Consider the following 15,353-nt stretch of genomic DNA (forward strand, 5'->3'; position numbering starts at 1 on the left):
TGCAATTGAGTCTAATAATTTTAACAAGATGATCATTTTAACAAGTTGCTGTTAAAATGAGAACACATTTCTGCTACCTATAGTGTGTTGTATTATTTGAAGAAAACGAAGGACCCCATCTATTTATTCTATGGTCTCCGTGAAAACAAACATACGATGGCACTCTCCTAAACAACATTTCACTCTCAACTAAAAGAAACCTACCCATCTATCTGACATATGTGGACAAATTAGCTGTCAGTTGTGCTTTGCATAGCATTTTGCAGACACATCCGTTTGGGCATTCTATCGACAACGGAGGTGAGACCAAAACTATGTGGGATGTTTTCAAGTTACGTCTACTGAAACCCCTAAAGTTAACTGTTACGTGTAAATCTTTTATTGTAACAGTTCAACAGGAAGCTCAGGTCGAAGTGAGAACGTTCGTAGCACTGTGCTCCGTTTAATGCGTTTAAATATGTTTTTAAAAAAGCACAGTATGCTCCTCGCTGCCGGGTTGAGTGATCAGCTAATGTTGTGCCTCGTTGCCAGTGGGATCTACGAAGGAAAACTGGGTCCTCCAGCATTCGCTGTTACTCAGGTTGACGGGGGATCGCGAGCTCGAGCTCTGGGCCATTACAATGCTTATTGTGACATCATAAACAAATGTAGCTGGCTCCTGGAAGACCAATCGCTGCTCTGGAATGTGCAGTAACATTGTGAAGCGCGGGGAGGCCCATTCACAAAACTCCATTCATTTCCCAGGTCCCAAACAATCCAGTCAGAGACCAGCACTGCCCCTTCCAGACATAAATAGAGAAGAGGAAAGCCTCCCAGGTCCCTTTGTGGGAGCTCGGGCCTGTACTACACAAGCAGCGCAGTTGCTTCGCACTCTACCCCGTCGGTTTATTTCCAAGCGCTGTACAAAATCCTCAAAATTCAACTCGGGTGAAAGAATTTAGTCACCGCTCCTCTCCACATACCTTTCCCGGCTGCACTGTTCCCTCCGCTTAACTTTTTTTTCTTCTCCAATTCTCTCTCACACCCTCGTTCGGTTTTCAGATTCTTTCATGATGGCCGCTACCCACAAAGCCCTGAGATGGCAGCTGCGCATGCGTTGCTCTGCTTCCCTGTCCCTTCTGAGTAGAGGCTTTTCCTAGGCGCTGTGAGCTCTGGGAAACACTTCCTCCATTACAACATTCTAACAGTGAGATGCAACAGCCTTTTTAGAGAGTATCTTTTTGTTTAAGTTCTGCAATTTGAATGAAATATGTAAGATTTTATAGCGCTGGTCAATATCACAAGGGTTAAAAACAGAAAGTGCAGGAGAAAGTCGACAGGACTGGCAACATTGTGTCGGGAGTTATGTTTGAACTCCAGGTATGACTTCTTCAGAACCAATTCTGCAGCACCTGAAGAGAAAAGCCAAAAACAAGGTGTCTTGTTAAAGCACCAAATAAGACTAAAGAATTTGGTTGGCACTGTTGCCTCTCAGCACCAGGGATGAGATTCAGGGTGAGCTTGCCAATTGGATACAGAATTGGCTTAACAGCAGGAGATAGAGAGTGATGGTGGCGGGTTGTTTCTCAGACTGGAGGCCTGCTATCACTGTGTTCAAAAGGGATGGGTACAGGGTCCACCTTTGTTTGTCAATGCAACGTCGATTCTGCTGTTCCTTGGATGCTGCCTGACCTGCTGCGCTTTTCCAGCAACACATTTTCAGCTCTGGTCTCCAGCATCTGCAGTCCTCACTTTCTCCTTAAAAATCAAACAGGGCCACAGTGCAAAATAATTTGCATGGGACTAAAAATATTTTTTAAAAAACAAGTCTTAAGGCTTGGTGTTTTAAAATCCAGAGCATTCAGAATAAACTGGGTGAATTAGTTACTCAAATAGATGTAAACACATATGATATAGTTGAGGTTACAGAAACATGGCTGCAGGGTGACCAGGAATGGGAACTTATGGGAACTTATTTCCCATTGTGTCTTTTTGTTTTGTCCTTTCTTCCTGCTTTTTTTTTGCAGGGAATATACAAACTGATTATAAAAGCTTCTATAGTTTGTGAAGAGAAAAAATGGGAGAAGACAAATTCAGGCCTCGTACTTTCAGAAACAGAGAATGTTATAATGGAAACAAAATAATATAGACCAATTAAATACATATTTTGATTCTCTATTCACAAAGAATCACACAAATACTATCCCCAAAATGTTGAATACAGTGCTTAGTGAGAGGGAGGAACTGAAGGAAATCATAGTTATGATGGAAATGGTGTTGGGGAAATTGATGGGATTAGGAGCCGACAATAATCTACATTACAAAGTACTTAAACTCTCGAAATAATGGATAAATTAGTCGTCATCTTTCAAAATTGTCTAGACTCTGGAACAACTCCCATGGTTTGGAGAATAGCTAATGTAACTCCATTAGTTAAACAAGGAGGTAGAGAGAAAACAGGAATTATAGATCAGTTAGTCTGATATCAATAGTAGGGAAAATGCTCAAGCCCGCTATAAAATATTTAGGAGCAAAGCATTGAAAAACAGTGATAGGATTGGACGGAATCAGCATGGATTTATGAAAAGGAAGTCATACTCAACAAATCTACTGAAATTTTTCAAGGATGTAGCTCACACAGAATTGGGAAGAGGGAAGCAATCAATGTGGTTTTCTTGGAACTTGAGAAAACTTTCAATAAGGTCCCATATAAGAGATTGGGGGTAGTGTACTAACATGGATAGAGAGCTAGTTGAGAGAAAAGAAGGAAACAGTAGGAATAAACTGGTCTTTTTCTAAGTGGCAGGTAATGATTAGTAGAGTACCACATGAATCAATGCTCGGACGCCAGCAATTTGCAATATATAGTAACTATAGAATCCCTACAGTGTGGAAACAGGGCATTTGACCTATCAAGTCCATACCAACCCTATGAAGAGCATCCCATTTAGACTCACTCATCCCTCGAACCCTGCACTTCCCATGGCTCATCCATCTAGCCTGCGCAACCCTGGATACTATGGGATAAGTTAGCATGGCCAATCGGCCTAACCAGCACATTATTGTGGGAGGAAACCAGAGTGCTCTGAGAAGGTCCTCTCAGTCATGGAGGGAATGTGCCACATAGACAGTCACCCAAGGCTAGATTTGAACCTGGGTCCCTCACACTGTGAGGCAACAATGCTAACCAATGGGCCACTGTGCCACCCCACTAGATGTGGATGAGAGAAATAAAGGTATTATCTCCAAGTTTGTAAATAATACAAAGCAGAGTGGAGAGTGAGAAGGATGAAAAAATACTTTAGTGTTGAGTGAGTGGCCAAATGCATGGCAGATGAAGTGTAATGTGGATAAGTGTGAGGTCAGCCACTTTAGGAGCAATAACAGGAAGACAGATTATTATCTGAATAGTGATAGATTTCAAAAGCTTAAAGTGCAACAAGACCTGTCCAGTCACTGAAAGTAAACCTGCAGGTGCAACAGCTGGTCAAGAAGACAAATGGTATGTTGGTCTTCATTGCAAGAGGATTCAAATTCAGAAGTAAGGTTATCTTGCTGCAAGTGTACAGACACTTGGTGAGACTGCATCCGGAGCACTGTGTGAAGTTTTGATCTCTGTATCTGAGAAAGTACATTCTAGTTATGGAGGGAGGACAATAAAGGTTTAGCAGACTAATTTCTGGGTTGGCAGAACTGATATATGAAGAGATTCTGGATTAGTTAGGACTATAGTCACTGTAGTTTAGAAGAATGAGGTGGAATCTCATAGAAACATACAAAATTCTAACAGGACTAGACAGATAAATGCAAGAAGGATGTTCCTGTTGCTCAGGAATCCAGAACCAGGAGCCACAGTCTAAGGATACAGGGTAGGCTATTTAGGACTGCGATGAGGAGAAATTTCACCCAAAGATGGTAAACCTGTGCAACTCTCTGCTATGGAAAGCAATTGAGGCCGCAACATTGAATATTTTTAAGAAATAAATAGATTATAGTTTTTAAAAATCACAAATTGCTGGAAAAACTCAGCAGGTCAGACAGCATCTGTGGAAGAAAAGTAGAGTAAATGTATCAGGTCCATTTACTCGTCTCCAAAACTACAGATAGATATAGTTCTTTGGGCTAAAGGAATCAAAGTTATAGGTAAAAGTGGGAACAGGGTATTGAGTTAAGTTATCATCCATGATCATATTGAATAACAAAGCAGGTTCAAAGGACTAAAAAGCCTATTTCTACTTCTATTTTCAATGTTACTGCATTTCTGCAACCAAACTTTGTTTACTTCAGTTTGACCTATATTCCTTGGGAGTCTTACTTGAAATAGTTTATGGACCATAGTGATGAAGATTTCATTTCACCTAGCTTTAAAAACATATTAGAGGATTGAGTTGTAAATTTTCACCATAAGTTTTGTAGGAAAATGCTTTCTAATTTTACTCCTAAAACTAATCACTCTCTAATGTAATGATTATGTTCTCATCCGGAGAAAGTTATATTTTTGTATTAATCGCAGAAGATTTTCAAAACCTTAGTTAACCATTATGCTTCTCAACTCAAAGAATCCATAAAGAAAATCAGAAAATGCTAGTGAAACTCAGCAGGTCTGGCAACATCTGGAGAAAGCAGAGTTAATGTTTCAAGAACAAGTTCTGATGAAGAGTCATCAGACTCAAAATGTTAACTCTGCTCTCTGTCCACAAATGCTTCCAGGCATTTTGAGTTTCATCAACAATTTCGGTTTTTGTTTCAGATCTCCAGCATCCACATTCTTTGTTTTGTCAAATAAATCCATCACAGGTTAATGCAACTTATTCTTATAATGTAATCCTGATATTAATTGCTCCAGCATTGGTGGGCATACCTTTCATTGCCAAGGGCCTAATCTTTGGAATTCTATTCCAAAACCCACCTCCTCTACACCACTCCTTCATTATTGCACGCTACTTAAGATATTGGTCATTTTCCTTGATATCTCTTTACATGGCTCACATCAAATTTTGTTTTATCAGTCTCCTGTGAAATGTCTTACAATTTTTTTTATAAGCACAAATTCTTTTGGCTATTGTTGGTAGCATTGTGTTGAAATTGCTATGACTCCTTTCTGAGCAACATTGTAATCTCAAAGAGAAGCAGTGACAACATCAAATAAATCAACTCAAAAAGTAATTTTTTTTTTCTATGAGATGTGATCATAACAGCAAGCCCAACATTTGTTCCCAATCTTTAGTTGCCCTTGAACTGATTGGCTGTCTTGGCCAGTTCAAGTCAAACACATTGCTGTGTGTCTGGAGTCACATATCGGTCAGATCAAGGGAAGACAGCCGATTTCATTTCCTAAAAAGTATTAATGAACCATGGTTATATGGCTGCCAGTAAGCTAGCTTTAATTCCATTTTTTTTTCTTTTATATTCAATTTTCAGCTTCCTCTGTGGTGGGATTCAAACATAGCTCCCTAGAACATTAATCTGGAACTCTTGAATACTGGTCCAGTAATATTAACCACTATACTTCACTATGCATCATAAATCTCCATTCTTTGCAGAAGAGAGATAAGTAAGTGAAATTGCCTATGACTGTTTTGCTGTATATTCTTTGAAGTCTATTTAAATAAAATTATTTAACAACAATAGTTCTGAAGAAGATTCACAGATCCCATTTGAGTTTCTTCATATTTGCAGTATTTTTCTTTTTATTTCAGATTTCCAAAATCCTCAATATTTTGATTTTGTTAACAATGTACATTTTGTTTTGCAGTCTGAGCTTGCAGTTTGCTAACTCAGGTTGTACCAGTTGAGGAAGGTTGACTCTAGATTCTCAAAATACATTCCTGAACATGAGTATTTATCAGAATTTAACTTAATACGCATTGACCTCTATCCAATATTTTTAGTGTCATTGATGTTAAACAAATAATTGTTCTACAAATGTTATCAGGCTATTTTGTTGAGATGAAAGGTTCCAACCTGAAATCTTGACTCCCCTTCTCCCCTATACTGCCTTGACCTGCTGTGCTTTTTCCAGCTTCATTCTTTATCCACTCTATATTGTTGCCTAACATTGTTTACATAATAACATTAGGTTTCATATTCCTGTACTGAAGTACTAGCAGAAAATGAACAGATATTAATATATTATTAAAAATTGAAAGCATATGAGATCAGCCATTTAGCAATGTAAAAATAGTTGTTTCAGTTTGTTGTATTTTCTTCAATATAATTAAAATTGACTAGACAAATTAATAAATGTCTATCCGAACTCTTTATTACCTTAGAGCTGTGTAGTAAATATAATGTTGCATACAGGCAGGAACTACAAAATCAGATATATTTTGGCTACATCAAAATAAAAACTGACAGGAACATAATCTGACCACTTTATGGTACCTTGGAGACAACTTAACAGTACTAAAAGTATTACATTACTTTCATTGCTATTTACCACAACAGAATATTTTAATTCATGCCAACAGCAGGTCTAGAAGAGACTGCCCCGCTTGAGCTTAACAGTATTGATCATGGAATTTGTGTTGTATTTTATAAACTAAGAGGTGTTTAATGTTCACATTAATTGTACAATATATTTTCAGGTGTTTCAAAAAGGCAATGATTCAAATAGTTACTCCCCCTCTCCCTTCTCATCTCTCAGAAGCACCTGACTGCCATAATTCACTTACAATTGAGTATTTTTAAAAACATGCCAGCACTGAAACATTAGTTTTATTCTTTGTGTTCATTGGAGTCACAATAGAAGTAGAAATTCTGGAATTTACATTTGTCTTGATTTTTTTATTCCATCAAACATAATTTTAAAGGCAAAAAGTCTTTGCCACCAGAGAATATCACAGCCTTCTACTGAGTGTATACTTGAGTTCTTTTACCTGCAGTTTTCAAAAAAAATCATGTAAATGACAGCAAGCGTAGTCTATCAAAAGTTGGTTTGTTCTTTTCAAATAAGAAGTATAATCTTCAACATTATGGAGAATAAAAACATTTACACTTTTGTCAATTGTATTTGGACATATTGAGCTGATTATGAGTATTTGCTCTCAAATAATGTTTCTCACATAATTTTTCTTAATTTTATTCAGTTAACCAGATCTAATGAACAAATAGCTTGCTTCTAAGCTGAGGCTGTTCTGTCCTTTAGCCAAATGTATCACTGTACATGAGTGATCAGCCACACCTAAATTCTGCATTGTTCTACCTCAATTTAAGTAATGCTGAGATCATGACCACATCATCTGTAATAATCGAGCACACTGCAGTATCAACAAGCAGTAACTTTGAATTGCTTCTGCTGCCTCATTTCCTACTCCACCATTCACCCAAATTGACAACTACAGCCAATATTTTTAAATTAAGCAATTTTTTTCTGGCTTAAAAGAACTTGGGGAAGAACAATGGAGAAGCAATGATTTTATGGCATTGTCATTGTACTGTTAATCTAGAGACCCAGGTAACATTCTGCAGACTAGTCTAAATCCCACCATGGCAAATGGTGGAATTTGAATGTAATTTTTTTTTAAATCTGGAATTAAACATCTAAGAATGATCATAAAAGCATGGTTGTAAAAAAACCCATCTGGTTTGCAAATATCCTTTAGACAGATATGACTTATTTTCTGCTATGCACACCAGCTTTTTCATCTATAACTCTCCTCTAATATCATCTGCTTGCCTTTTGATCTGGATATCCTTACCATGTGTTCTACTTATCCCTCATCTTCATTTTCTCGACAGTAGAAAAATATAACTTTTGAGTCCTGCTTCAGTTCCAAAGAAGTGTCATATTGGACTCAAAGCATTAACCCACTCTCTGCAGATGCTGCCAGAGCATGTCCAACACTTTCTGTTTTTATTTCAGATCTACAGTGTCTGCATTGCTTTGCTTTTACCTTTATGACTATGTACCACTGTGCTGCCACCTCTACTGGGAATACCCAAGAGTGTGGTGGTGGTATTTGAAACGTTTTTTGTAAGGTGTGGTTCCATGGTTCTATGATTATGTCAGGATATTGCTCGACTAGTCTGTGAGATGGCTCTCCCAATTTTAGCGCTCTCAGATTTTGGTAAGGAGGACATTCAATCATCTACTGGTCTGAGTTTGCTTTTGTAGTTACTGGTACCTAGGTCGTTACCAAGATTTCTTCCAGTTTAATTCCTTAAAGACCTTTTGGTGGCTTTCAGGCAACTGAAAGGTTCGGTCATGATCTGGAGCCACATGGAGGTCAGACCAGGTCAGGGCAGGCTGACTTTCTCTGCTGATTACATTGTGCCACAGTACCCCTCAACTGATAATCAGTGCTGCTCAATGTTGAAGACCACTTGAAGGTAAAAAAAGTGTACTCTGGGTGGTGGGTACTTCAATGTCCATCACCAAGAGTGGCTCAGCAGCAGCACTACTGACTGAGCTGGTCACGTCCAAAAAGGAATAACAACCATAGAGTCATACAGTCATGGTGAGAAAACCAACAAGATGGAAAAAAAACATACATGGCCTCATCATCACCAATCTGCCTGCCACAGATGCATCTGTCTCTGCCTGTATCAGTATACGTGACCATCACACATTCATTATGGAGATGAATCCCCATCTTCACAATGTGTTATGTGGAACTACCAATGTACTAAATGAATTAAACTTAAATCAGATGTGGCAACTCAAGGCTAGACATTCATTAGCGACTACTGGATTAGTGGTGCTGGAAGAGCACAGCAGTTCAGGCAGCATCCAACGAGCAGCGAAATCGACGTTTCGGGCAAAAGCCCTTCATCGATGAAGGGCTTTTGCCCGAAACGTCGATTTCGCTGCTCGTTGGATGCTGCCTGAACTGCTGTGCTCTTCCAGCACCACTAATCCAGTATTTGCTTTCCAGCATCTGCAGTCATTGTTTTTACCTCATCCATTAGCGACTGCAAGTCTTTAGCAACTTTAAAGTTTTCTTCTGATGTCATCTTCAGCCACATAGGCAAATCCTATACTCAACTATTACCATCTGTGATGATGCTGCTCATTTAACAAGGTTTTGTTATCTTTTTTTTTCCTAGAAAGGTTGTTAAAGCAACAATTCCGAAAAGTCTGGCTTTCAATGGGCTTTAGGTTTGATTATAGCTATCAGATACCGACTCAGGCAAAAGGTTTTCAATGTGCGATGAAAGGGGAGTGGCCAGTTCTCCCAGCTCAGCTTTTCTATGGTTTGATTTGGTTTTTGGCAGTCTGGGTATTCACTGAAAGCAGTCAGGCAGTTGTGAAGCTGCTGGCCCCAAGAGAAGCAGGTCCATGCCAACCCACCCTGTCTCTGACTTTTCTCCTGTAAGACCCTGTGTTTGATTTTACTTTTTGTGCCAAGGGGTCTTTATGGGGATTGTTGCGAGTATTGAGAACAGCATCATTAAGGTGGTATAGTCTGTTGGGTTTTTGGATAGGTTAAGTTACTCTGTATTCTGTACTCTTTTGTTTGTGTAAATACAAGTTGTGTAATTACAGTAATCTTGTAAATAAATTCTATTTTGTGTAAAACTATGTCGTTTGACCAAGTGCATCACTCCTGGAATATCCGTGTTACACCTGTTTAAAAAGACTAGCAAAGCTAAGGTCTGGGCTACATTCTTGGAATGTTTTGAGGGGGTCTGGCCTGGTCTGTAACACCATTAACCAGGAATCAGCTCTGGTTCAATGAAGAATGCAAATGGACATGCTAGGAGTAGCACCAGGCATACCTAAAAATGAGGTGTCAACCCAGTGAAGTTACACATCGATGATTATTTTCCCAACAACATAAGCAGCAAGTGACAGAGAGCTAACTAAATCCACAACTAATGGATCAGATCTAAGCTCTGCAGTCCTGCTACATCTAATCATGGATGATAATGGACAATTAAACCACTCACTGGATGAGGCAGCTTCACAAATAACCCCATCCTCAATGATGAGAGAGCCTCACCCATCAGTGCAAAAGACAAGGGTGAAGAAATTGCAACTATCTTCAACCGGAAGTGCCATGTTAATATTGCATTTTAGCCACCTACAAAGGTCCTATCATCCCTTATCAGAAAAACCATATTTCAGCCAATTTGATTCATTCCATGCAATAACAATCAATGGCTAAAGTATTAGATAGCATAAAGGCTTTGGACTCTGACAATATTCTGGTAACAGTACTGTTGACTTATGCTCCACAACTTGTCATGTCCATAACCAAGCTGTTCCATGACAGCTCCAAACTGATAACTGTTCATCAATGTGGAATACTGCCCAAGAATGCTTTGTGAAAAAAAGCAGAACACATCCTGCATGGACAATTTCTGCTGTATCTCTCTACTCTGAATCATCCATAAAGTGATAGAAGGTGTCATCAGAAGCATTAACAACCAGCACATACTCGGCAATAACCTGCTCAATGATACTTAACTTGGGTTCCATCAGATTCATTTAGCTCTTCACCTTATTACAGTCTTTTTCTGAACATTGATAAAAGCTGAATTCCACAGGTGAGGTGAGAATGACTGCCCTTGATATCAAGGTCATGTTTGACCAAGTGTGGCATTAAGAAGCCCTAGAAAAACTGGAGTCAACGAGAATCAGGGAGAATACTCCTGTTGAATAGAGATACTCATGTCAAGCAACATTTATTTGTTCTTTGGGAATATAACCTGGAAAATAGAAGCTGGGCACTACTTTATAGCTAAAACTACCAGGACAACTTTTGGAACTTTAAGGTTTAATAGGAGTATATGGCGTAGCCTTTGGTTTGCTGCAGTTATAGTTTGTTACAGATGTGATGCCAATATTATGAAGCATACAACATTTCTCACTATCTCTTGCAGTGGATGAAAAAGAAAAAAATACACTAGAATATCTCCAGGTCCATCTGATCAGGGATTGAATCAAAGATCAATGATTGTCTCAACCCATTGAGGCAGTACATTAGAAAACAAATCCCACTCTTCCCAGAATCAATACAATTTGAAAATTACCAAGTTTTGTATAAAGGTTTGTAGCTCGGGTGCCAGTTGTCGTGGTTGTGGGTATGTTTGCTGAGCTGGGAAGTTGATTTGCAGAAGTTTCATCCCCTGTCTAGGTGACATCTTCAGCATTTTGGAGCCTCCTGTGAAGTACTGCTGTACTGTGTCTTCTGGAATTTATTTGGTTCCACTTTTGCTGCTTCCACTTGCCTGGTTGATTGTTATAGTGGCCGGTATATTGGGTTTAGGGCTATGTGCTTATTGATGGAGTCCGTAGCTGAGTGCCATGCTTCTAGAAATTCTCTGGCTGTCCTATGTTTAGTTTGTCCTATGGTTGTTGTGTTGTCCCAGTTGAATTTGTGGTCCTTATCATCTGTGTTTATGGCTATTAGGGACAGCTGGTCATGGCATTTAATGACTAGTTGGTGTTTATGGATGCGGATTGCTAGTTGTCTGCCTGTTTGCCCTATATAGTGTTTTCTGCAGTCTTTGCATGGAATTCCGTAAATTACATTAGTATTGCATTAGTATTAGGTGCTTTTGTCCTGGTGAGTTGAAGACTGAGTGTGCCTGTCAGTTTATGGGCTGTCATTAATCCAAGCAATTGGAGAAGCCTGGCTGTCAGTTCTGAGATTTTTTTATGTAAGGTAGCATGGCTATTGAGTTAGGTCATGGCATGTTCTCGTCACATTATTTGTCTCTTAGGCATCTGCAAATGAATTTGCGGGGATACCTGTTTTTGGTGAGTACTCTGTAGAGGTCTTCTTCTTCTTCCCTTCATTGGTCAGAGTGCTGCAGTGTGTTGTAGCCCTTTTGAACAGGATCCTAATGCAGCTCCTCTTGTGTATGTTTGGGTTGCTGTTGTAATTCAGGACCTGGTCGGTGTGTGTGACCTTCCTGTACACATTTGTGGTGCATTCACTGTTCTGTGTTCTTTGTACCATCACATCCAGGAATGGGAGTTGATTGCTGGTTTCCTCCTGTCTCATAAATCTGATCACTGTGAGCATGATGTTGATAATCCAGTGTGTGTTCTCAATTTCTGTTCCCTTAATGATAACAAAAGTATCATCTACATAGCTGACCCAGAGTTTGGGTTGGATTTGTGGTAGGGCTGTTTGTTCCAATCTTTGCATCACTGCACCTATGGGTGAGCCCATAGGTGTTCCACTGATCTCTTCATATATTTGGTTGTTGAACGTGAAGTGAGTTGTAAAGCATAGGTCTAATAGTTTGAGTATGCAGTCCTTGTTGTTAGGTTCCCCATCATGTCGCCTGTTCTGCTTCTCCAGGCATTGGATATTGTCTCTCTGGCTAGAGTTTTGTCAATTGAAGTGAACAGTGCCATTACATCAAATAAGACCATTGCTTCGTCCTTGTCTATGTTTATGTTCTTGATGTTGTCTCGGAATGCCTGTGATAATTGTATTGGATCCGCTAATAAGATTACCAATTTTACCTGACTATCTAATTTAGGTCCACATAATTGGCACACCAGGTTTTTACAAAATCAGCACCGAATCACCTGGATCACTAATTAAACAATTACAAGCACTACCCACCAGAGACAGTGCAACAAGAACTATAACTATATATAAATATAACTCTATAATTTATGTCATGTGATAGGAACAGTGAAGGATGACAGCAACAATAAGAGTAAGCTAGAAAGCGAGGTAGAGACTTTGAAATATTGAGACAATTAGACATTGTATTCTCATACTTTGAGAAAAGACAACAGGAAATTCTAGTAACATTACTTAGGAAATTCAAGGAAATCTGTAGACATGTTCAGTGAGTACCAGGTACGATGTGGATGTAAGGAAATCAGTACAGATAAAACAACCTTACTGGTCAAGCCTACAAAAACAAGCTCAGGTAAAAATGGAGTTTCAGTACCATTGGTGTTAGTTCTGGCACAAATGGGCAACCAGATGCTGTATAGACATTTTTAATTCACTTATGGGATTTGGATATCATCGGCTGGGCCAGCATTTATTGCCTATTCCTAGTTGCCTTTGAGAAGATCGTGGTGAACTGCCTTCACAAACAACTGCAGTCCATTTGGTGTACATGCACCCACAATGCCATTAAAGAAGGATCTCCAGGATATTGACTGTCCAACAGTAAAGGAATGTAATATATTTAGATTAGATTAGATTACTTTTAGATTAGATTACTTACAGTGTGGAAACAGGCCCTTCAGCCCAACAAGTCCACACCGACCCGCCGAAGCGCAACCCACCCATACCCCTACATCTACCCCTTATCTAACACTACAGGCAATTTAGCATGGCCAATTCATCTGACCTGCACATCTTTGGACTGTGGGAGGAAACCGGAGCACCCGGAGGAAACCCACGCAGACACGGGGAGAATGTGCAAACTCCACACAGTCAGTTGCCTGAGGCGGGAATTGAACCCAGGTCTCTGGCGCTGTGAGGCAGCAGTGCTAACCACTGTGCCACCGTGCCGCCCAGGTCAGGATGGTGTGTGACATGGAAGGGAACTTGCAGGTGGGTGTGGTGATCCCATGTCCTTGTTCTCTTTGATGGTAATGATTGTGAGTTTGGAAAGCATTTTCTAAGGAGATTTAGGGAATTTCTGCAGTGCACGTTGAAGATGGTAAACACTGCTGTAACTGAGTATTGGTACTGGAGGGAAAGAATGTTTGAGGATGTGGTGGCAATCAAGTGGGCTGCTTTGTTTTGGATGATGTCAAGCTTCTTCAGTGTTATTAGAGCCTCAGTACTTATATAACTAGTCCAGTTCAGTCTTTGGTCAGTGGTAACCTCCACTTATCAGTGATGCTGACCATTGAGTGTCAAGGTTAGAATTCTTCTTGTTGGACATAGTGATTGCTTTGCACTTACCAAACCTAAATTTGGACATGAACATTGTGCAATCATCAGCAAACATCCTCACTTTTGACCATATGAAGGAGAGAAGGTCATTGATGAAACAGCTGACGATGCTTTGGCCAAGGACACTAACCTGAGGAGCTCCTGCAGAGATGTTCTGGAGCTCAGATGACTGACCTCCAAAAACTACAACAATCTTCCTTTGCTCCAGATATGATTCCAACCAGTAAAGATTTCTCCAATCTCCATTGACTCCAGTTCTGCTAGAGCTCTTTGATGCTTACCTCAGTCAAATGCAGTCACTTTCACTTCATCTCTGGAATTCAGGTCTTAGCCCATTTTGGACCAAGTCTATAGTCAGATCAGAAGTTGAGTGGCTCTGATAGAACCCAGACTGAGCAACAGTAAGCAGGTTATTGTTAAGCATATGCTGCTTGATAGCTCTGCTGATGACACCTTCCATCAGTTTACTGGTAACCAAGGTTAGACTGATGGCATGGTGGAGAACTAGGTTAGATTTGTCCTGCATTTTGAGAATGGGACATACCGGGGCAATGGTTGCTAGTGTTGTAACTGCACTGGAAAAGCTTAGCTATGATCACAGCATGGTCTGGAGCAGATATCTTGGCTACAGAAAAGTAAATGCAGTAAAGAAAACAGACTCAATTAGACCCATTCCTCAATTAGAAGATTGCATTGACAGGGTTAGCAATGCTTCAGTCCTTTCTAAATTTGATCTATTGAAACAGTACTGAGAAGTACAATTAACATGAAAAACTAAAGAGTTATCAACTTTTCTTACATCAAATGGATTGCATCAACTAAAGTCATGCCATTCAGGTTTAAAAACATTCCAACTATATTCCAAAGGCTTATGAATTAATTCAACGCTGAAGTGTCTAAGTCCGTAATTTATTTGGATGATTTTCCAATGTACAGTAATACCTGGGGAAAGAAAAATACATGTAAAGCAATTTGGAGATCTCTTTAAGTAAGTTACAACTGCCTTGCTTCGAGGTAAATCTTGCCAAAACTGAAATTGCAAAAAGCAATGTAACTTACCTAGGAAACATCAGAGGGCTTTGATCAAATTCCCCATTCCTAAATTAAACAGAAAATCATGACCCGTCTGGAATGATGTGATTTTGTTTTATCAGACACCCATGCCTAACTTAGCACAATAGTTGCATCTTTAACAGATTTTTTGATAAAAACAGGCACAGTTGGTATGGTTGGCAGATGCCAAGACGAATTTGAGAAACTGAAGGCAATCCTCATGATAAATGTATGTTAGCTGCCGGTGATTTGATGCTAGTGACTGGAGGGTGTGTCTTATTGCAGATGATGATTTGAGGATAGAGAAACCAGTGAGGTACTTTCCAAAGATAATCTAATATAGGAAGGAAGACTGTATGATAGAGAAAGAGGCTTGCTGATTATTATGGGCTCTTCAATATTTTGAAGTCTATGTCCATCATAATTGCAAAGGAACACTGCTAACCATAATCCCTTATTTTTAGTTGAAGAAAATTGAAATTTGAGATTGTT

The 15,353-nt window shown here is 39.5% G+C and overlaps 1 protein-coding gene across 5 annotated transcripts in view; it reads right to left on the minus strand.

The window, feature by feature from the left end:
• Window positions 1–1,076, minus strand: part of znf148 (zinc finger protein 148) — a 58,408-nt gene extending 57,332 nt beyond the window's left edge. For 4 of the 5 annotated variants that reach the window (XM_072579583.1, XM_072579582.1, XM_072579580.1 and 1 more), the window contains exon 1: window positions 963–1,076. The gene's annotated coding sequence lies outside the window, so the exon portion shown is untranslated. The remainder of the gene's footprint in view (window positions 1–962) is intronic. The other variant, XM_072579581.1, reaches the window with a different exon arrangement.
• Between the last annotated feature and the right edge of the window lie 14,277 nt (window positions 1,077–15,353).

Source organism: Chiloscyllium punctatum, chromosome 10 (genome assembly GCF_047496795.1).
Source record: "Chiloscyllium punctatum isolate Juve2018m chromosome 10, sChiPun1.3, whole genome shotgun sequence".
NCBI lineage: Eukaryota > Metazoa > Chordata > Chondrichthyes > Orectolobiformes > Hemiscylliidae > Chiloscyllium > Chiloscyllium punctatum.